Here is a 15,550-nt window from a genome sequence, read left to right as displayed (position 1 = left end):
GATCATGTGGAGACACGTTCGTTCATCCAGCACAATTGGAACGGTTTACAGGAGAAACCTTTACTCTGGATTCTCAGTCTGTTTCCTAGTGCCGGTTTGAAGTGCCTGCCGTTTTCACTGTAAAACCGAGTTGGAGCTTGTACCTCCCCATATATATGTATGGAGCGGGGTTTACAACTGAAAAGAAACTTTGTGTTCCCTTCAAGCTGGGTGAAGGACGGCTTTCACACACACTTATCTCTCAGAACTGAGCATGTGGAGAGACGTTCGTTCATCCAGCACAAAGGGAACGGGTTTCAGGAGAAACCCTTACTCTGGTTTCTCAGTCTGTTTCCTAGTGCCGGTTTGAAGTGCCTGCCGTTTTTACTGTAAAACCGAGTTGGAGCTTGTACCTCCCCATATAAATGTATGGATTGGGGTTTGCAACTGAAAAGAAACTTTGTGTTCCCTTCAAGCTAGGTGAAGGACGGCTTTCACACACACTTATCTCTCAGAACTGAGCATGTGGAGAGACGTTCGTTCATCCAGCACAAAGGGAACGGGTTGCAGGAGAAACCCTTACTCTGGTTTCTCAGTCTGTTTCCTAGTGCCGATTTTAAGTGCCTGCCATTTTCACTGTAAAACTGAGTTGGAGCTTGTACCTCCCCATATATATGTATGGAGTGTAGTTTGCAACTGAAAAGAAACTTTGTGTTCCCTTTAAGCTAGGTGAAGGATGGCTTTCACACACAATTATCTCTCAGAACTCAGCATGTGGAGAGAAGTTCGTTCATCGAGCACAAATGGAACGTGTTGCAGGACAAACCATTACTCTGGTTTCTCAGTCTGTTTCCTAGTGCCCGTTTGAAGTGCCTGCCGTTTTCACTGTAAAATCGAGTTGGAGCTTGTACCTCCCCATATATATGTATGGAGTGGGGTTTGCAACTGAAAAGAAACTTTGTGTTCCCTTTAAGATAGATGAAGTACGGCTTTCACACACACTTATCTCTCAGAACTGAGCATGTGGAGAGACGTTCTTTCATCCAGCACAAAAGGAACGGGTTGCAGGGGAAACCCTTACTCTGGTTTCTCAGTGTGTTTCCTAGTGCCGGATTGAAGTGCCTGCCGTTTCCACTGTAAAACCGAGTTGGCGCTTGTAGTTCCCCATATATATGTATGGAGTGGAGTTTGCAACTGAAAAGAAACTTTGTGTTCCCTTCAAGCTAGGTGAAGGACGGCTTTCACACACACTTATCTCTCAGAACTGAGCATGTGGAGAGACGTTCGTTCATCCAGCACAAAGGGAACGGTTTGCAGGAGAAGCCCTTACTCTGGTTTCTCAGTCTGTTTCCTAGTGCCGGTTTTAAGTGCCTTCCGTTTTCACTGTAAAAACGAGTTGGAGCTTGGAACTCCCCATATATTTGTATGGAGTGGGGTTAGCAACTGAAAAGAAACTTTGTGTTCCCTTCAAGCTAGGTGAAGGACGGCTTTCACACACACTTATCTCTCAGAACTGAGCATGTGGAGAGACGTTCGTTCATCCAGCACAAAGGGAACGGTTTGCAGGAGAAGCCCTTACTCTGGTTTCTCAGTCTGTTTCCTAGTGCCGGTTTTAAGTGCCTGCCGTTTTCACTGTAAAAACGAGTTGGAGCTTGTAAGTCCCCATATACTTGTATGGAGTGGAGTTAGCAACTGAAAAGAAACTTTATGTTCCCTTCAAGCTAGGTGAAGGACGGCTTTCACACACACTTATCTCTCAGAACTGAGCATGTGGAGACACGTTCGTTCATCCAGCACAAATGGAACGGGTTACAGGAGAAACCTTTACTCTGGATTCTCAGTCTGTTTCCTAGTGCCCGTTTGAAGTGCCTGCCGTTTTCACTGTAAAACCGAGTTGGAGCTTGTACCTCCCCATATATATGTATGGAGTGGGGTTTGTAACTGAAAAGAAACTTTGTGTTCCCTTTAAGCTAGGTGAAGGACGGCTTTCACACACACTTATCTCTCAGAACTGAGCATGTGGAGAGACGTTCGTTCATGCAGCACAAAAGGAACGGGTTGCAGGGGAAACCCTTACTCTGGTTTCTCAGTCTGTTTCCTAGTGCCGGATTGAAGTGCCTGCCGTTTTCACTGTAAAACCGAGTTGGCGCTTGTACTTCCCCATATATATGTATGGAGTGGAGTTTGCAACTGAAAAGAAACTTTGTGTTCCCTTCAAGCTAGGTGAAGGACGGCTTTCACACACACTTATCTCTCAGAACTGAGCATGTGGAGAGACGTTCGTTCATCCAGCACAAAGGGAACGGTTTGCAGGAGAAGCCCTTACTCTGGTTTCTCAGTCTGTTTCCTAGTGCCGGTTTTAAGTGCCTGCCGTTTTCACTGTAAAAACGAGTTGGAGCTTGTAACTCCCCATATACTTGTATGGAGTGGAGTTAGCAACTGAAAAGAAACTTTGTGTTCCCTTCAAGCTAGGTGAAGGACGGCTTTCACACACACTTATCTCTCAGAACTGAGCATGTGGAGAGACGTTCGTTCATCCAGCAAAAAGGGAACGGTTTGCTGGAAAAACACTGACTCTGGTTTCTCAGTCTGTTTCCTAGTGCCGGTTTGAAGTGCCTGCCGTTTTCACTGTAAAATCGTGTTGGAGCTTGTACCTCCCCATATATATGTATGGAGTGGAGTTTGCAACTGAAAAGAAACTTTGTGTTCCCTTCAAGCTAGGTGAAGGACTGCTTTCACACACACTTTTCTCTCAGAACTGAGCATGTGGAGAGACGTTCGTTCATCCAGCACAAAGGGAACGGGTTGCAGGAGAAACCCTTACTCTGGTTTCTCAGTCTGTTTCCTAGTGCCGGTTTGAAGTGCCTGCCGTTTTCACTGTAAAACCGAGTTGGAGCTTGTACCTCCCCATATATATGTATGGAGTGGGGTTTGCAACTGAAAAGAAACTTTGTGTTCCCTTCAAGCTAGGTGAAGGACGGCTTTCACACACACTTATCTCTCAGAACTGAGCATGTGGAGAGACTTTCGTTCATCCAGCACAAAGGGAACGGGTTGCAGGGCAACAGTGACTCTGGTTTCTCAGTCTGTTTCCTAGTGCCGGTTTGAAGGGCCTGCCGTTTTCACTGTAAAACAGTGTTGGAGCTTGTACCTTCGCATATAAATGTATGGAGTGTTGTTTCCAACTGAAAAGAAACTTTGTGTTCCCTTCAAGCTAGGTGAAGGACGGCTTTCACACACACTTATCTCTCAGAACTGAGCATGTGGAGAGACGTTCGTTCATCCAGCAAAAAGGGAACGGTTTGCTGGAAAAACACTGACTCTGGTTTCTCAGTCTGTTTCCTAGTGCCGGTTTGAAGTGCCTGCCTTTTTCACTGTAAAATCGTGTTGGAGCTTGTACCTCCCCATATATATGTATGGATTGGAGTTTGCAACTGAAAAGAAACTTTGTGTTCCCTTCAAGCTAGGTGAAGGACGGCTTTCACACACACTTTTCTCTCAGAACTGAGCATGTGGAGAGACGTTCGTTCATCCAGCACAAAGCGAGCGGGTTGCAGGAGAAACCCTTACTCTGGTTTCTCAGTCTGTTTCCTTGTGCCGGTTTGAAGTGCCTGCCGTTTTCACTGTAAAACCGTGTTGGAGCTTGTACCTCCCCATATATATGTATGGAGTGGAGTTTGCAACTGAAAAGAAACTTTATGTTCCCTTCAAGCTAGGTGAAGTACGGCTTTCACACACACTTATCTCTCAGAACTGAGCATGTGGAGAGAAGTTCGTTCATCCAGCACAAAGGGAACGGGTTGCAGGAGAAACCCTTACTCTGGTTTCTCAGTCTGTTTCCTAGTGCCGGTTTGAAGTGCATGCCGTTTTCAGTGTAAAATCCAGTTGGAGCTTGTACCTCCCCATATATATGTATGGAGTGGAGTTGGCAACTGAAAAGAAACTTTGTGTTCCCTTCAAGCTAGGTGAAAGACGGCTTTCACACACACATATCTCTCAGAAGTGATCATGTGGAGACACGTTCGTTCATCCAGCACAAATGGAACGGGTTACAGGAGAAACCTTTACTCTGGATTCTCAGTCTGTTTCCTAGTGCCCGTTTGAAGTGCCTGCCGTTTTCACTGTAAAACCGAGTTGGAGCTTGTACCTCCCCATATATATGTATGGAGTGGGGTTTGTAACTGAAAAGAAACTTTGTGTTCCCTTTAAGCTAGGTGAAGGACGGCTTTCACACACACTTATCTCTCAGAACTGAGCATGTGGAGAGACGTTCGTTCATCCAGCACAAAAGGAACGGGTTGCAGGGGAAACCCTTACTCTGGTTTCTCAGTCTGTTTCCTAGTGCCGGATTGAAGTGCCTGCCGTTTTCACTGTAAAACCGAGTTGGCGCTTGTACTTCCCCATATATATGTATGGAGTGGAGTTTGCAACTGAAAAGAAACTTTGTGTTCCCTTCAAGCTAGGTGAAGGACGGCTTTCACACACACTTATCTCTCAGAACTGAGCATGTGGAGAGACGTTCGTTCATCCAGCACAAAGGGAACGGTTTGCAGGAGAAGCCCTTACTCTGGTTTCTCAGTCTGTTTCCTAGTGCCGGTTTTAAGTGCCTGCCGTTTTCACTGTAAAAACGAGTTGGAGCTTGTAACTCCCCATATACTTGTATGGAGTGGAGTTAGCAACTGAAAAGAAACTTTGTGTTCCCTTCAAGCTAGGTGAAGGACGGCTTTCACACACACTTATCTCTCAGAACTGAGCATGTGGAGAGACGTTCGTTCATCCAGCAAAAAGGGAACGGTTTGCTGGAAAAACACTGACTCTGGTTTCTCAGTCTGTTTCCTAGTGCCGGTTTGAAGTGCCTGCCGTTTTCACTGTAAAATCGTGTTGGAGCTTGTACCTCCCCATATATATGTATGGAGTGGAGTTTGCAACTGAAAAGAAACTTTGTGTTCCCTTCAAGCTAGGTGAAGGACGGCTTTCACACACACTTTTCTCTCAGAACTGAGCATGTGGAGAGACGTTCGTTCATCCAGCACAAAGGGAACGGGTTGCAGGAGAAACCCTTACTCTGGTTTCTCAGTCTGTTTCCTAGTGCCGGTTTGAAGTGCCTGCCGTTTTCACTGTAAAACCGAGTTGGAGCTTGTACCTCCCCATATATATGTATGGAGTGGGGTTTGCAACTGAAAAGAAACTTTGTGTTCCCTTCAAGCTAGGTGAAGGACGGCTTTCACACACACTTATCTCTCAGAACTGAGCATGTGGAGAGACTTTCGTTCATCCAGCACAAAGGGAACGGGTTGCAGGGCAACAGTGACTCTGGTTTCTCAGTCTGTTTCCTAGTGCCGGTTTGAAGGGCCTGCCGTTTTCACTGTAAAACAGTGTTGGAGCTTGTACCTTCGCATATAAATGTATGGAGTGTTGTTTCCAACTGAAAAGAAACTTTGTGTTCCCTTCAAGCTAGGTGAAGGACGGCTTTCACACACACTTATCTCTCAGAACTGAGCATGTGGAGAGACGTTCGTTCATCCAGCACAAAGGGAACGGGTTGCAGGGAAACACTGACTCTGGTTTCTCAGTCTGTTTCCTAGTGCCGGATTGAAGTGCCTGCCGTTTTCACTGTAAAACCGAGTTGGCGCTTGTACTTCCCCATATATATGTATGGAGTGGAGTTTGCAACTGAAAAGAAACTTTGTGTTCCCTTCAAGCTAGGTGAAGGACGGCTTTCACACACACTTATCTCTCAGAACTGAGCATGTGGACAGACGTTCGTTCATCCAGCACAAAGGGAACGGGTTGCAGGAGAAACCCTTACTCTTGTTTCTCAGTCTGTTTCCTAGTGCCGGTTTTAAGTGCCTGCCGTTTTCACTGTAAAACCGAGTTGGAGCTTGTACCTCCCCATATATATGTATGGAGTGGAGTTTGCAACTGAAAAGAAACTTTGTGTTCCCTTTAAGCTAGGTGAAGGATGGCTTTCACACACAATTATCTCTCAGAACTCAGCATGTGGAGAGAAGTTCGTTCATCGAGCACAAATGGAACGTGTTGCAGGAGAAACCATTACTCTGGTTTCTCAGTCTGTTTCCTAGTGCCCGTTTGAAGTGCCTGCCGTTTTCACTGTAAAATCGAGTTGGAGCTTGTACCTCCCCATATATATGTATGGAGTGGGGTTTGCAACTGAAAAGAAACTTTGTGTTCCCTTTAAGATAGATGAAGTACGGCTTTCACACACACTTATCTCTCAGAACTGAGCATGTGGAGAGACGTTCGTTCATCCAGCAAAAAGGGAACGGTTTGCTGGAAAAACACTGACTCTGGTTTCTCAGTCTGTTTCCTAGTGCCGGTTTGAAGTGCCTGCCGTTTTCACTGTAAAATCGTGTTGGAGCTTGTACCTCCCCATATATATGTATGGAGTGGAGTTTGCAACTGAAAAGAAACTTTGTGTTCCCTTCAAGCTAGGTGAAGGACGGCTTTCACACACACTTATCTCTCAGAACTGAGCATGTGGAGAGACGTTCGTTCATCCAGCAAAAAGGGAACGGTTTGCTGGAAAAACACTGACTCTGGTTTCTCAGTCTGTTTCCTAGTGCCGGTTTGAAGTGCCTGCCGTTTTCACTGTAAAATCGTGTTGGAGCTTGTACCTCCCCATATATATGTATGGAGTGGAGTTTGCAACTGAAAAGAAACTTTGTGTTCCCTTCAAGCTAGGTGAAGGACGGCTTTCACACACACTTTTCTCTCAGAACTGAGCATGTGGAGAGACGTTCGTTCATCCAGCACAAAGCGAGCGGGTTGCAGGAGAAACCCTTACTCTGGTTTCTCAGTCTGTTTCCTTGTGCCGGTTTGAAGTGCCTGCCGTTTTCACTGTAAAACCGTGTTGGAGCTTGTACCTCCCCATATATATGTATGGAGTGGAGTTTGCAACTGAAAAGAAACTTTATGTTCCCTTCAAGCTAGGTGAAGGACGGCTTTCACACACACTTATCTCTCAGAACTGAGCATGTGGAGAGACGTTCTTTCATCCAGCAAAAATGGAACGGTTTGCTGGAAAAACACTGACTCTGGTTTCTCAGTCTGTTTCCTAGTGCCGGTTTGAAGTGCCTGCCGTTTTCACTGTAAAACCGTGTTGGAGCTTGTACCACCCCATATATATGTATGGAGTGGAGTTTGCAACTGAAAAGAAACTTTATGTTCCCTTCAAGCTAGGTGAAGTACGGCTTTCACACACACTTATCTCTCAGAACTGAGCATGTGGAGACACGTTCGTTCATCCAGCACAAAGGGAACGGGTTGCAGGAGAAACCCTTACTCTGGTTTCTCAGTCTGTTTCCTAGTACCGGTTTGAAGTGCCTGCCGTTTTCACTGTAAAACAGATTTGGAGCTTGTACCTCCGCATATATATGTATGGAGTGGAGGTTGCAACTGAAAAGAAACTTTGTGTTCCCTTCAAGCTAGGTGAAGGACGGCTTTCACACACACTTATCTCTCAGAACTGAGCATGTGGAGAGACGTTCGTTCATCCAGCACAAAGGGAACGGGTTGCAGGAGAAACCCTTACTCTGGTTTCTCAGTCTGTTTCCTAGTGCCGGTTTGAAGTGCCTGCCGTTTTCACTGTAAAACCGAGTTGGAGCTTGTACCTCCCCATATATATGTATGGAGTGGGGTTTGCAACTGACAAGTAACTTTGTGTTCCCTTCAAGCTAGGTGAAGGACGGCTTTCACACACACTTATCTCTCAGAACTGAGCATGTGGAGAGACGTTCGTTCATCCAGCACAAAGGGAACGGGTTGCATGGCAACAGTGACTCTGGTTTCTCAGTCTGTTTCCTAGTGCCGGTTTGAAGTGCCTGCCGTTTTCACTGTAAAACAGTGTTGAAGCTTGTACCTCCGCATATATATGTATGGAGTGTTGTTTGCAACTGAAAAGAAACTTTGTGTTCCCTTCAAGCTAGGTGAAGGACGGCTTTCACACACACTTATCTCTCAGAACTGAGCATGTGGAAAGACGTTCGTTCATCCAGCACAAAGGGAACGGGTTGCAGGGGAACACTGACTCTGGTTTCTCAGTCTGTTTCCTAGTGCCGGTTTGAAGTGCATGCCGTTTTCAGTGTAAAATCCAGTTGGAGCTTGTACCTCCCCATATATATGTATGGAGTGGAGTTGGCAACTGAAAAGAAACTTTGTGTTCCCTTCAAGCTAGGTGAAAGACGGCTTTCACACACACATATCTCTCAGAAGTGATCATGTGGAGACACGTTCGTTCATCCAGCACAAATGGAACGGGTTACAGGAGAAAACTTTACTCTGGATTCTCAGTCTGTTTCCTAGTGCCCGTTTGAAGTGCCTGCCGTTTTCACTGTAAAACCGAGTTGGAGCTTGTACCTCCCCATATATATGTATGGAGTGGGGTTTGTAACTGAAAAGAAACTTTGTGTTCCCTTTAAGCTAGGTGAAGGACGGCTTTCACACACACTTATCTCTCAGAACTGAGCATGTGGAGAGACGTTCGTTCATCCAGCACAAAAGGAACGGGTTGCAGGGGAAACCCTTACTCTGGTTTCTCAGTCTGTTTCCTAGTGCCGGATTGAAGTGCCTGCCGTTTTCACTGTAAAACCGAGTTGGCGCTTGTACTTCCCCATATATATGTATGGAGTGGAGTTTGCAACTGAAAAGAAACTTTGTGTTCCCTTCAAGCTAGGTGAAGGACGGCTTTCACACACACTTATCTCTCAGAACTGAGCATGTGGAGAGACGTTCGTTCATCCAGCACAAAGGGAACGGTTTGCAGCAGAAGCCCTTACTCTGGTTTCTCAGTCTGTTTCCTAGTGCCGGTTTTAAGTGCCTGCCGTTTTCACTGTAAAAACGAGTTGGAGCTTGTAACTCCCCATATACTTGTATGGAGTGGAGTTAGCAACTGAAAAGAAACTTTGTGTTCCCTTCAAGCTAGGTGAAGGACGGCTTTCACACACACTTATCTCTCAGAACTGAGCATGTGGAGAGACGTTCGTTCATCCAGCAAAAAGGGAACGGTTTGCTGGAAAAACACTGACTCTGGTTTCTCAGTCTGTTTCCTAGTGCCGGTTTGAAGTGCCTGCCGTTTTCACTGTAAAATCGTGTTGGAGCTTGTACCTCCCCATATATATGTATGGAGTGGAGTTTGCAACTGAAAAGAAACTTTGTGTTCCCTTCAAGCTAGGTGAAGGACGGCTTTCACACACACTTTTCTCTCAGAACTGAGCATGTGGAGAGACGTTCGTTCATCCAGCACAAAGCGAGCGGGTTGCAGGAGAAACCCTTACTCTGGTTTCTCAGTCTTTTTCCTTGTGCCGGTTTGAAGTGCCTGCCGTTTTCACTGTAAAACCGTGTTGGAGCTTGTACCTCCCCATATATATGTATGGAGTGGAGTTTGCAACTGAAAAGAAACTTTATGTTCCCTTCAAGCTAGGTGAAGTACGGCTTTCACACACACTTATCTCTCAGAACTGAGCATGTGGAGAGAAGTTCGTTCATTCAGCACAAAGGGAACGGGTTGCAGGAGAAACCCTTACTCTGGTTTCTCAGTCTGTTTCCTAGTGCCGGTTTGAAGTGCCTGCCGTTTTAACTGTAAAACAGAGTTGGAGCTTGTACCTCCGCATATATATGTATGGAGTGGAGGTTGCAACTGAAAAGAAACTTTGTGTTCCCTTCAAGCTAGGTGAAGGACGGCTTTCACACACACTTATCTCTCAGAACTGAGCATGTGGAAAGACGTTCGTTCATCCAGCACAAAGGGAACGGGTTGCAGGGGAACACTGACTCTGGTTTCTCAGTCTGTTTCCTAGTGCCGGTTTGAAGTGCATGCCGTTTTCAGTGTAAAATCCAGTTGGAGCTTGTACCTCCCCATATATATGTATGGAGTGGAGTTGGCAACTGAAAAGAAACTTTGTGTTCCCTTCAAGCTAGGTGAAAGACGGCTTTCACACACACATATCTCTCAGAAGTGATCATGTGGAGACACGTTCGTTTATCCAGCACAAATGGAACGGGTTACAGGAGAAACCTTTACTCTGGATTCTCAGTCTGTTTCCTAGTGCCCGTTTGAAGTGCCTGCCGTTTTCACTGTAAAACCGAGTTGGAGCTTGTACCTCCCCATATATATGTATGGAGTGGGTTTTGTAACTGAAAAGAAACTTTGTGTTCCCTTTAAGCTAGGTGAAGGACGGCTTTCACACACACTTATCTCTCAGAACTGAGCATGTGGAGAGACGTTCGTTCATCCAGCACAAAAGGAACGGGTTGCAGGGGAAACCCTTACTCTGGTTTCTCAGTCTGTTTCCTAGTGCCGGATTGAAGTGCCTGCCGTTTTCACTGTAAAACCGAGTTGGCGCTTGTACTTCCCCATATATATGTATGGAGTGGAGTTTGCAACTGAAAAGAAACTTTGTGTTCCCTTCAAGCTAGGTGAAGGACGGCTTTCACACACACTTATCTCTCAGAACTGAGCATGTGGAGAGACGTTCGTTCATCCAGCACAAAGGGAACGGTTTGCAGGAGAAGCCCTTACTCTGGTTTCTCAGTCTGTTTCCTAGTGCCGGTTTTAAGTGCCTGCCGTTTTCACTGTAAAAACGAGTTGGAGCTTGTAACTCCCCATATACTTGTATGGAGTGGAGTTAGCAACTGAAAAGAAACTTTGTGTTCCCTTCAAGCTAGGTGAAGGACGGCTTTCACACACACTTATCTCTCAGAACTGAGCATGTGGAGAGACGTTCGTTCATCCAGCAAAAAGGGAACGGTTTGCTGGAAAAACACTGACTCTGGTTTCTCAGTCTGTTTCCTAGTGCCGGTTTGAAGTGCCTGCCGTTTTCACTGTAAAATCGTGTTGGAGCTTGTACCTCCCCATATATATGTATGGAGTGGAGTTTGCAACTGAAAAGAAACTTTGTGTTCCCTTCAAGCTAGGTGAAGGACGGCTTTCACACACACTTTTCTCTCAGAACTGAGCATGTGGAGAGACGTTCGTTCATCCAGCACAAAGCGAGCGGGTTGCAGGAGAAACCCTTACTCTGGTTTCTCAGTCTTTTTCCTTGTGCCGGTTTGAAGTGCCTGCCGTTTTCACTGTAAAACCGTGTTGGAGCTTGTACCTCCCCATATATATGTATGGAGTGGAGTTTGCAACTGAAAAGAAACTTTATGTTCCCTTCAAGCTAGGTGAAGTACGGCTTTCACACACACTTATCTCTCAGAACTGAGCATGTGGAGAGAAGTTCGTTCATTCAGCACAAAGGGATCGGGTTGCAGGAGAAACCCTTACTCTGGTTTCTCAGTCTGTTTCCTAGTGCCGGTTTGAAGTGCCTGCCGTTTTAACTGTAAAACAGAGTTGGAGCTTGTACCTCCGCATATATATGTATGGAGTGGAGGTTGCAACTGAAAAGAAACTTTGTGTTCCCTTCAAGCTAGGTGAAGGACGGCTTTCACACACACTTATCTCTCAGAACTGAGCATGTGGAAAGACGTTCGTTCATCCAGCACAAAGGGAACGGGTTGCAGGGGAACACTGACTCTGGTTTCTCAGTCTGTTTCCTAGTGCCGGTTTGAAGTGCATGCCGTTTTCAGTGTAAAATCCAGTTGGAGCTTGTACCTCCCCATATATATGTATGGAGTGGAGTTGGCAACTGAAAAGAAACTTTGTGTTCCCTTCAAGCTAGGTGAAAGACGGCTTTCACACACACATATCTCTCAGAAGTGATCATGTGGAGACACGTTCGTTCATCCAGCACAAATGGAACGGGTTGCAGGAGAAACCTTTACTCTGGATTCTCAGTCTGTTTCCTAGTGCCCGTTTGAAGTGCCTGCCGTTTTCACTGTAAAACCGAGTTGGAGCTTGTACCTCCCCATATATATGTATGGAGTGGGTTTTGTAACTGAAAAGAAACTTTGTGTTCCCTTTAAGCTAGGTGAAGGACGGCTTTCACACACACTTATCTCTCAGAACTGAGCATGTGGAGAGACGTTCGTTCATCCAGCACAAAAGGAACGGGTTGCAGGGGAAACCCTTACTCTGGTTTCTCAGTCTGTTTCCTAGTGCCGGATTGAAGTGCCTGCCGTTTTCACTGTAAAACCGAGTTGGCGCTTGTACTTCCCCATATATAGGTATGGAGTGGAGTTTGCAACTGAAAAGAAACTTTGTGTTCCCTTCAAGCTAGGTGAAGGACGGCTTTCACACACACTTATCTCTCAGAACTGAGCATGTGGAGAGACGTTCGTTCATCCAGCACAAAGGGAACGGTTTGCAGGAGAAGCCCTTACTCTGGTTTCTCAGTCTGTTTCCTAGTGCCGGTTTTAAGTGCCTGCCGTTTTCACTGTAAAAACGAGTTGGAGCTTGTAACTCCCCATATACTTGTATGGAGTGGAGTTAGCAACTGAAAAGAAACTTTGTGTTCCCTTCAAGCTAGGTGAAGGACGGCTTTCACACACACTTATCTCTCAGAACTGAGCATGTGGAGAGACGTTCGTTCATCCAGCAAAAAGGGAACGGTTTGCTGGAAAAACACTGACTCTGGTTTCTCAGTCTGTTTCCTAGTGCCGGTTTGAAGTGCCTGCCTTTTTCACTGTAAAATCGTGTTGGAGCTTGTACCTCCCCATATATATGTATGGAGTGGAGTTTGCAACTGAAAAGAAACTTTGTGTTCCCTTCAAGCTAGGTGAAGGACGGCTTTCACACACACTTTTCTCTCAGAACTGAGCATGTGGAGAGACGTTCGTTCATCCAGCACAAAGCGAGCGGGTTGCAGGAGAAACCCTTACTCTGGTTTCTCAGTCTGTTTCCTTGTGCCGGTTTGAAGTGCCTGCCGTTTTCACTGTAAAACCGTGTTGGAGCTTGTACCTCCCCATATATATGTATGGAGTGGAGTTTGCAACTGAAAAGAAACTTTATGTTCCCTTCAAGCTAGGTGAAGTACGGCTTTCACACACACTTATCTCTCAGAACTGAGCATGTGGAGAGAAGTTCGTTCATCCAGCACAAAGGGAACGGGTTGCAGGAGAAACCCTTACTCTGGTTTCTCAGTCTGTTTCCTAGTACCGGTTTGAAGTGCCTGCCGTTTTAACTGTAAAACAGAGTTGGAGCTTGTACCTCCGCATATATATGTATGGAGTGGAGTTTGCAACTGAAAAGAAACTTTGTGTTCCCTTCAAGCTAGGTGAAGGACGGCTTTCACACACACTTATCTCTCAGAACTGAGCATGTGGAGAGACGTTCGTTCATCCAGCACAAAGGGAACGGTTTGCAGGAGAAGCCCTTACTCTGGTTTCTCAGTCTGTTTCCTAGTGCCGGTTTTAAGTGCCTGCCGTTTTCACTGTAAAAACGAGTTGGAGCTTGTAACTCCCCATATACTTGTATGGAGTGGAGTTAGCAACTGAAAAGAAACTTTGTGTTCCCTTCAAGCTAGGTGAAGGACGGCTTTCACACACACTTATCTCTCAGAACTGAGCATGTGGAGAGACGTTCGTTCATCCAGCAAAAAGGGAACGGTTTGCTGGAAAAACACTGACTCTGGTTTCTCAGTCTGTTTCCTAGTGCCGGTTTGAAGTGCCTGCCTTTTTCACTGTAAAATCGTGTTGGAGCTTGTACCTCCCCATATATATGTATGGAGTGGAGTTTGCAACTGAAAAGAAACTTTGTGTTCCCTTCAAGCTAGGTGAAGGACGGCTTTCACACACACTTTTCTCTCAGAACTGAGCATGTGGAGAGACGTTCGTTCATCCAGCACAAAGCGAGCGGGTTGCAGGAGAAACCCTTACTCTGGTTTCTCAGTCTGTTTCCTTGTGCCGGTTTGAAGTGCCTGCCGTTTTCACTGTAAAACCGTGTTGGAGCTTGTACCTCCCCATATATATGTATGGAGTGGAGTTTGCAACTGAAAAGAAACTTTATGTTCCCTTCAAGCTAGGTGAAGTACGGCTTTCACACACACTTATCTCTCAGAACTGAGCATGTGGAGAGAAGTTCGTTCATCCAGCACAAAGGGAACGGGTTGCAGGAGAAACCCTTACTCTGGTTTCTCAGTCTGTTTCCTAGTACCGGTTTGAAGTGCCTGCCGTTTTAACTGTAAAACAGAGTTGGAGCTTGTACCTCCGCATATATATGTATGGAGTGGAGGTTGCAACTGAAAAGAAACTTTGTGTTCCCTTCAAGCTAGGTGAAGGACGGCTTTCACACACACTTATCTCTCAGAACTGAGCATGTGGAGAGACGTTCGTTCATCCAGCACAAAGGGAACGGGTTGCAGGAGAAACCCTTACTCTGGTTTCTCAGTCTGTTTCCTAGTGCCGGTTTGAAGTGCCTGCCGTTTTCACTGTAAAACCGAGTTGGAGCTTGTACCTCCCCATATATATGTATGGAGTGGGGTTTGCAACTGAAAAGAAACTTTGTGTTCCCTTCAAGCTAGGTGAAGGACGGCTTTCACACACACTTATCTCTCAGAACTGAGCATGTGGAGAGACTTTCGTTCATCCAGCACAAAGGGAACGGGTTGCAGGGCAACAGTGACTCTGGTTTCTCAGTCTGTTTCCTAGTGCCGGTTGGAAGGGCCTGCCGTTTTCACTGTAAAACCGAGTTGGCGCTTGTACTTCCCCATATATATGTATGGAGTGGAGTTTGCAACTGAAAAGAAACTTTGTGTTCCCTTCAAGCTAGGTGAAGGACGGCTTTCACACACACTTATGTCTCAGAACTGAGCATGTGGAGAGACGATCGTTCATCCAGCACAAAGGGAACGGTTTGCAGGAGAAGCCCTTACTCTGGTTTTTCAGTCTGTTTCCTAGTGCCGGTTTTAAGTGCCTGCCGTTTTCACTGTATTACCGAGTTGGAGCTTGTAACTCCCCATATATTTGTATGGAATGGGGTTAGCAACTGAAAAGAAACTTTGTGTTCCCTTCAAGCTAGGTGAAGGACGGCTTTCACACACACTTATCTCTCAAAACTGAGCATGTGGAGAGACGTTCGTTCATCCAGCAAAAAGGGAACGGTTTGCTGGAAAAACACTGACTCTGGTTTCTCAGTCTGTTTCCTAGTGCCGGTTTGAAGTGCCTGCCGTTTTCACTGTAAAACCGTGTTGGAGCTTGTACCTCCCCATATATATGTATGGAGTGGAGCTTGCAACTGAAAAGAAACTTTATGTTCCCTTCAAGCTAGGTGAAGTACGGCTTTCACACAAACATATCTCTCAGAACTGAGCATGTGGAGAGAAGTTCGTTCATCCAGCACAAAGGGAACGGGTTGCAGGAGAAACCCTTACTCTGGTTTCTCAGTCTGTTTCCTAGTGCCGGTTTGAAGTGCCTGCCGTTTTAACTGTAAAACAGAGTTGGAGCTTGTACCTCCGCATATATATGTATGGATTGGAGGTTGCAACTGAAAAGAAACTTTGTGTTCCCTTCAAGCTAGGTGAAGGACGGCTTTCACACACACTTATCTCTCAGATCTGAGCATGTGGAGAGACGTTCGTTCATCCAGCACAAAGGGAACGGGTTGCAGGAGAAACCCTTACTCTGGTTACTCAGTCTGTTTCCTAGTGCCGGTTTGAAGTGCCTGCCGTTTTCACTG

The sequence above is a fragment of the Vicugna pacos genome, chromosome 16 (genome assembly GCF_048564905.1).
Source record: "Vicugna pacos chromosome 16, VicPac4, whole genome shotgun sequence".
NCBI lineage: Eukaryota > Metazoa > Chordata > Mammalia > Artiodactyla > Camelidae > Vicugna > Vicugna pacos.
The sequence above is the reverse complement of the archived record's forward strand: the minus strand, read 5'-3'. Positions refer to the sequence as shown.